The sequence below is a fragment of the Amia ocellicauda genome, assembly GCF_036373705.1.
Source record: "Amia ocellicauda isolate fAmiCal2 chromosome 11 unlocalized genomic scaffold, fAmiCal2.hap1 SUPER_11_unloc_3, whole genome shotgun sequence".
Classification (NCBI taxonomy): Eukaryota; Metazoa; Chordata; class Actinopteri; order Amiiformes; family Amiidae; genus Amia; species Amia ocellicauda.
The window spans coordinates 26,822-35,068 of record NW_027102661.1 but is presented as its reverse complement, the minus strand read 5'-3'; the positions used below and the strand labels follow the sequence as shown (position 1 = coordinate 35,068).

The 8,247-nt window shown below is 43.5% G+C and overlaps 1 non-coding gene across 1 annotated transcript; it reads left to right on the top strand.

Annotated features, from left to right (window-relative positions):
- Positions 1–7,145: 7,145 nt before the first annotated feature.
- On the top strand, positions 7,146–7,218 carry trnav-cac (transfer RNA valine (anticodon CAC)). Its single transcript has one exon. It is a non-coding gene; the product is annotated as a tRNA-Val (tRNA).
- Positions 7,219–8,247: the final 1,029 nt, after the last annotated feature.

Sequence of the window (8,247 nt, the reverse complement as noted above, 5' to 3'; positions counted from 1 at the left end):
ACATGTTTGATTTGTTGAAGAGTGTCACTAGCACTAATAAGGTACCCGATAGTCGCCGACCTGTAGGCTGGAATGCTTTCCTACAGGCGATGGCCTGTCTGAACATGCCCCAATCCACAGTTCCTAACCAGGAAACGCGACAAAAAATCCGTCTGTGTAAAGAGGTGGAGCCTGATCTGACTCCGATATCTCATTACTCTGACCGTGCTGAGCGACCATCCTCAGGATCTATCCATCGTTGGGAAGCTTATTAATCTCATGTTTTTATTTGTCTCCCCTGTAAATAATGACCCGACAAACAATTTTTTATTTTATTTTTTTTATTTTCAAATGTTGTACATTTATTTATAACATAACCCCTGCTTTGTATAAGAATTGTGTTGAATAAAAACAAAACTAATGATTAAAAGGCTGTTTTCATTATTTTTTCACCTTAACACGCATGACATCTATTAAAATCCTCACAAGAACACCCCATCTGTATACATGGCTGGCTAGGGTCGTAAGTCATTGTGTTATAAGGGGGGGTCCACAGTGTCCTGACAAACTCTGCCACTTTTTTATCATTTTGGCCTAAATCCTCACTGTACAAGGCCATAATATCGGGGTATGACCTTCCTTTAGATCTATTATATAAGAAAAACACACAGTGTTGACCACAAGTGAAGGTCTGAAGACTTTGTACTTGACGACAGCTGTAAATGGTTTCTTGACAGTTGTTGAGCAGAAAGTTATTGATCTTCCGAGGGAAAGGTCTGAAATCTGGGGGGTTTCCATAGGAATCAAAAAATTCACCACGTTGGTCCTCCCTTAGATAAATAACCAGCCAATGTTCTCCGGGCATATTTTTAGGGTGTGTGTTGATTATGTACATTGCAGGTAAATTCTTGATCTTAAATTTAGGCAGCTGATCGCAGGCGTAGACTCCTTGAAACAGTTTCCGTGAGCCGGCCAGGGCATTCATGATGTGGTTGAGCTCTCTGGTGTTCATTTTAATAATAATCATACAGAACGTTTCTCCTCTGATGCACCTCAATAATGTTGTCAAACACAGCATACACGACCATATTTACAGTGCGTGGTAGAGGCTGCTTGAAACGCATCTCCAAACGCATATTGACCGTCTTCATCAGTGAAAAATGTTGTCCACACTCTTCGTCAGGGGCCAGGTTGAAACCGTACAGGGTGTAACCGCTGCAGTATTCCCGGCGATCGATCAGCAGAGTTTGATCCTTGAGATGGCGACCCTTAGCCAGTACTAGACTGTAATATTCACGAACCGCATTGCCGTTTTCAAAGTCAGGTTGAAAAGGTCTGGATGGAACCTGCACACCATCGACGTACAATACTATAAATTCCACGTTATAATGTTTAAAGTTAAAGGGGTTCTTGTTGTAAACCCCGGTAAATGCATCATTATCCACAAGACCTATAATAACCTGTTTTGGGAGCTGTCCTAGAAACAGATTTTCCTGGTTCATCACCCGTGTCCCTGCGGGGATACTGTGTACTTTCATATAGACTCTTTCGATCGGGTACTCGGCGTTTGCCGTCATTAACGCCTGCGCGTGTCCTAGTTTAACCGCCGGGGAGACGGACACTTTTTTCACAAACAGCGAGGCCGATAATATGGTCAGTTTATATTTTTCCGTATCAGGGGTCATCAGACAAAAAGCACTTTTACTACGGATCATTTTAATTTTTATGTCTACCCCGTTGAGCATGAGTTTTTCTTGGAAAAATATGTCTGCATGGATATGCCCCATTAGCTCAAAGGTCCTCCCTTCTGTTGAAGAGGCAGTTCTTTTTTGCAAACCCTTATTGAGTCCCTCTGGATCCTTGTCGTCCATAGCTTCCGAGATGTCTTTGAAGAAAAGGCCGGGGCTGAACTGTTTGCTTAGGGTCTCCTCACTATAATTAAGTTTACACTCCATCATGGCTCTATAGGGGTAAGTATTGCTGCTTTGACTAATGAGCCGATCTCTTAGGGTCACATCCACCTGTGAAAACATGGTGGCCACCGGGTAATTGATGACCCCAGCGATGGCCGTCTTCTCGATTGCATCGCCATCCTAATCAGTCACTTTACAGTTCATTAAAATAAATGTGTTATTCAAATCAGTATAATCCTCGCCATTGCCAGCTATAAAAAACTCCAGAGGGGCCGTGTTTGAAATTGCAGATAGAGGGGGAATCTCTACATATATGATCTTATCTATACTCGTTTGAGTGTATGGAACTGTAAACAGATCCAGTTCTGATTTGACGCATACTTCCGATAGACTGTGGAAAAAAGACATGTTTAAAAGATGTATCCTGAGGCTCTATTTTTCTTTCTTTGAGACTTTCTTTTTGCAGGTTTTTTCTTGTGCTGCTTCCTTCTCCGAGTGTTTCCACGATATGTTGGAGAATGAGAGATTCTTCGTTTTTTGTTAGCCACGGATCATCGTCGCCCTGGTGGACACATGCTGTTTCTTCTTTTACCCCCCCTCCTCGCCATTACCATGAGACCCGAACCCTCCTGATGCTCATGGCTAGCTGCCCGGTTCATAACATTGGTGAACACGTCACTAACAATATTTTTAGCCGCTGATTTCAAGTGGGGTCTGGCTATAGCAAAGCCTCTCTTAAGCAGGGGTACGGCCATTCTAAAGAGACCACGAAAGAGTCCTCCTAGACCGGCGCCATACATTGTGGGGGCTCCTACAAAACCGGGCAAGCCGTTCCATCTTGCATCTTGTAATAATCCACATTGGCGCTAGGATCTACATAACCCCTCGAGGTAGCCATTTTAATAATGTACACACTGTTTCAGGGGTCGAAAATGTAGTTTGACAACTTAACTTTACCGAAGCGGAAGGGTACGTTGATATTCTGATCCGATTTGACTTCGATCGTGATGTTGTCAAAGTGGGTCTTTGAGACTGGTACGTAGTGTGGCTTGTCATAAGTAATTGTGACCATGTCATTGCTTTTACCTTTAATAAGTACATTTCTCAAAAGGGGGACATAACTATCCCCGACCCTCTGGTGGGTTATGATATCCGTATACACATAAAGAGTGTAAAAGCCGCCCCACCACTTCTGAGAACCTGCTCTCTGTGTCAGAATAGAACCCTAATATACGCCCCAGTTGGCCGCTGGTTTGAATGCTAATACCTGGTTTTGACACCTTGTACACTCTGTTTTTAATAGGGTTGTAATATAGCTTGATGTTGGGGGTGCCTTCTGAGAACTGTTTATGCATCTCATCTAATATTTTATCCACATTGTCATAATAACCTCCTTGTATCGTGAATGTCCATTGACTCTTTTTAACATCATCAAAAATGGCGAAGGTGGCATCCTTATCTTGTAAAACAGCCCAAGTGTAAGGATACTGTATTTCCGCCAACCCCACTTCCCACGACCCTCTTAGATCTATAGATTTTCCAAATTGTACCGTGCAACTGGATATTTCATTTTTAGGGTATATATCGAGAGAGGCGTTACTGGGTAGAGTCACGTAGAAGCCTCCTGATTCCATCTTGAGTATCGAGAGTAATGCCCCCAACACACCCGCGGGCATGTTGTTATAAGGATTGAATATCGCAAACCTGTTGTTCCGGGACCCAACTATTGAACTTTTCAGGCCATCCAAGCCATTTCACCAACACATATTTTTTCCGGTTCTGGGTTTTTTCAGCTAATATCTTTTCAACTCTGTATACACTGTCTTTACCCACAATAATTTTTTGTAACTCGGCTTCGTAAAACGTTCCTTCTATATCCTCCCCGTCATAGTCTTTTAACCGGTACACGGGGGGGGCTCTAGCCAACTGTTCGGTAACTGTAAAATATTCGTCAGAAAATGTTTGTTCATAACCTTTGGCAAAAGTACTCCTTAGCTTTGAAACGCGAACCACATCACCGATGTTGAACTTATAAGTAGTTTTTCCCTTCTTAATAAATGGTCCGTATAATTTTGTATAGACCTGAAAAGAACTACTTTGATCAACATCTATAGACTTCATTTTAATACTGGTGTGATACCCTTGGTTGTAAGCATCAATAAAATCCTGAACTTTATCAAAATACTTGAACGTGTTGACCGCTGTAAAATATCTCCACATTTTGGTCTTTATGGTGCGGTTAAACCTCTCCACTACCGATGCCCTAAGCTCATTTCCGGTGGTGAAATAATGTATTTTGTGTCTCTTCAGTAGATTCTGAAATTCTCTGTTGAGAAACTCTTTTCCTTAATCAGTCTGCAGTTTTTTAGGACATCGACCCTGGGACAATATATCCTCAAAGACCCTCGTCACCGCTCAACCTGTTTTATTATGTAGAATTCGAGCCCAGGCATATTTTGATTAAACATCGATACACATCAACATCAATTTGTGACCATTGTTATGTTTTGATAAATTTGACATATCGACTAGATCCATTTGCCATTGTGAGTCTATGTCAGTTGCATATACGCGGTTTCTTTTAAAGTTAATCCTGAGAGGTTTATGTAAGGTATAGGCGTCTTGTTCCCGTAACCATTCTGAAACAACCACATCATTAACCTTCACTCCGGCCTCAGCGAGTCCTCTTTGAAAACCCTTCTTACCCGCCAAACCCCCAATCTTGGCTGGGTTGTAGTATAGTTCCTGCATTTGGGGAGCTTGCCGAGTCATTCTGTCAAATAACCACACAGACCCACACTATGCGCAAAGTTTTTATACAAGGTTTTTTATTCAACTTCAGGAGAGCAGATACCCCTTTTTAGACATTTGAGAAAAGTATAACATACACAACAATTTTTTCTACGGTCCAGACAAAAAGAAATCAGATGATTGGTTACTTGATCTATATCAACAAATATACCTGTTTCTTTATCTTGTAGGCACACACCTCAGTTACATATGTAAATAAACAACAATATGACCTATTTTAAAATTAAACAGAGGTGTATTAAACATGCTCAGTAAAAGGTCATACAGATGTTGATGAAATGGCCTAATATCATTCTTGGCCCCCTTGAGCGCTTCATCCCAGTGTTCGTACCCCCCGATCTTTGTTACAGCAGCCATTAACTTTTCCAGGTTTGAAAGTTGATCCTCATCGATGGTTAAATCTGTAGAGAAAAGGCTCGCGTTGGCTACTTTTCTGTCAAGCACATGGTGTAATAGCGCTCTCAGGTTAGCTGCAGAGTGTTGATGACAGAACCAGTTGCAGAAGCAGTCCAGAACATTCCCCATGTTCAAAGTCCCTTAGTTAAGGTCAGAGTCTGAATCAGTGGCGTAGATGTCGAATTCTTCGTCGCTGTCCCCAGCTTTAACTTCTTTACGGAAGAAATAAGCTTTTAGCTTGCCAGCGGTTTTTCTACTCGGCTCATCCAGGTCATTGAGCAGCTGCCCAAGTTTCTCTATTATAAACGGCTCCTTTTTCAGCTCCAGCAAAATCTCATCTATGATTTTCTGGACTTGTCCCGCAGTGACATGTATGTGGGAGTAAGACAGCGCCTTGATTAATGCCGGTTTCAGCCACGGTTTGTTCAGTCTTCTGTAAAACACGTTGAAATAGAACAGGAAATAGTAACGGTCTGGTTCAAACAAACAACTGTGTCTCAACTGACTGGGGTGATTCACTTCACACCCCCGACAGACTTCTTTCAGAGCTCGGTCGATGAGAGCACTCAGAATATACACCAGGGTGCTTTTAACCACTCTGCTTACTTGGTCACATACCCCGGGCATAAATCCTTCGTCTTCATCACGCCCCCGGGACTGTCCGATGCTCATTGGTTCGCCTGGTGGTTTGTGGGGTGTTTCTACATCCATTGGACTGACCCCCTCCTGAGACGCACAGACGGTAGACAGTTCGGCAAAATCGAGGCCCTCCATGAGCTCCAGAGGCTGGGGATCCCCGAGACTCATTTGGACATCCATCGCACCGCATGTTGTTTCGTCCTGAGGGACCGGGGTCTGAGGTCTTGGAGAGTAACCGCAGTCAAAGGGTTCCAGAGTGTATACAAAATCTGGGGAATAGAACCAGGGGTGATCCCGGGTTTGAAGAGGCCTGTAGAGCCTGTCGACGTCCGCAGCTTTCGGGTAAGACATTCTCTTTAATTTTAAACCATGAATGAATTGTTGCGCCTTTTATCCTATCTCTTCACTACGTCATGACACACCGCCCTCTTAGAAGAGAGTAGCCCCTGAGCCGTCAGACCCCCCTCCAAAACCCCACACGTCGTCTGTTTTATCATCGTCGTCGTCATTCAAGGGGGATATATAATCCATAATCCAGCATATTCTCCTTCTAACCAAATCCAGTTGCGAACATTTGGTCAAGATGTCAAAACCATCATTTATACAGTTTATGACCTCTTTCAAGAACGGCCAGTCCACGGCGTCAAACATCATTTCAGTAACCTGTTTTTCTGGATCCTCTTGCCCTTGAGCAATGCAAAATAGGTCAGTGAAAATAGAAACCTTTGTCTCACAGGCTGGCCCACGGGAAACGCCTGTGCGCGTTTTACCAGCCTGCTTCGATGGGAGCCATTCGAAACGCCAGGACGGGTCGGTTTCCGTAGTGTAGTGGCTATCACGTTCGCCTCACACGCGACAGGTCCCCGGTTCGAAACTGGGTGGAAACAACCCGCGGTGCACGTATGCCAGTGCCGTGTTACCCGTCCTCATCTCTCTGCCCCAAGGCCGGCCGGCGTTTTCTCTTCCTCGGAGTGGCAAGAAATCCTGACCTTGAGAACTAATGATCGAAGAAGGGTAGCTTTGCGAGGCGCTGGAACTGACACTTTTAAAATCGATACATGTTGTTGCTGTTACAATACGACCGTAGCAGGATCGGCGACATTGCTGTTACTCTTATGTAGTTGAAGGCGCAGTATAGCTCTGATAGTCTGCTGGTGAAGGAAGACCACCAGCCGTTTGAACAAGCCATTCAGCATCACCTTGTTGGGCTAAGTGCAGGCACTGTCAGAGCGCAGGGCGTCCTGCCTTTGAAAGAGTTTCCAAAGTGTCCTGATGTGCCCTTGAGCATTGCAAAATAGGTCAGTGAAATTAGAAACCTTTATCTCACAGGCTGGCCCAAGGGAAACGCCTGTGCACGTTTTACCAGCCTGCTTCGATGGGAGCCATTCGAAACGCCAGGACAGGTTGGTTTCCGTAGTGTAGTGGCTATCACGTTCGCCTCACACGCGAAAGGTCCCTGGTTCGAAACCGGGCGGAAACAACCCGCGGTGCACGTGTGCTAGTGCCGTGTTACCTGTCCCTGTAACGCGGCCGGCCATCGTTTTCTCTTCCTCGGAGTGTCAAGAAAGCCTGACCTAGAGAACAAACGATCACAGAAGGGTAGCTTTGCGAGGCGCTGGAACTGACACTTTTAAAATCGATACATGTTGTTGCTGTTACAATACGACCGTAGCAGGATCGGCGACATTGCTGTTACTCTTATGAGTAGATAGTTGGGTTTTTTGGGCGCGGCCTATTTTGTTATGACGTATGCCCTAAGCTTATTAATATTCCTACGTCATAATTGGGGGGCGTGATTTTAGGTAGAGTTATTTCCTTAATTATTCCTACGTCATATCCGTCAGAAAGTGTACACCCATAAAACCCTGAACAACAAGGCCGCCCATAACCTGTTGTTCTTGTTGTTCTTGTTGGTCAACTGTAGAGTGTGAATGGGTCGGCTCTTCCTGTAGTGGTTGGGGGTCTTTTTTAAATATACATTTAATGGTTTAGTAAATCTAAACCGTTATAAGATCAACAAGTTCTGTTGTCTGTAATGGTCCCAGGTCTTAACAATGCCAGTTTTGAATTGTGCGTTTATCATATTCACACTGTCTCTGTCTGTCTTTCTCTCTCTCTCGCCCAATCATTTTATAAAATTCAACAAGTTCTGTTGTCTGTTATGATCCCAGGTCCTAACAATGCCTGTTTTGCATAGGGTACTTATGTTATCCACACTGTATCTGGCTCTGTCTCTCTCCTCAAATTTAATTAAAAATTAAATTAAAAAAGAGGGTGTGTGTGTGGGTGTTTGTGTGTATAGGTTAATTGTTTTTGTAAAAAAAAAAAAAAAAAGCTGTGGTTATATTTTATCTCTCACATAATGTGTTCAGTCGTTTTACTTAAATACATCCTAGGGTCTTAAAGCTCATAAGAGTTAGACTTAAGATAAGGATATGCTTTTAAGGTATTTTAGCAGTCTCAATCCCTGATGATAAGGAATCGTTTAAAAAATGAAAACAACTGATCA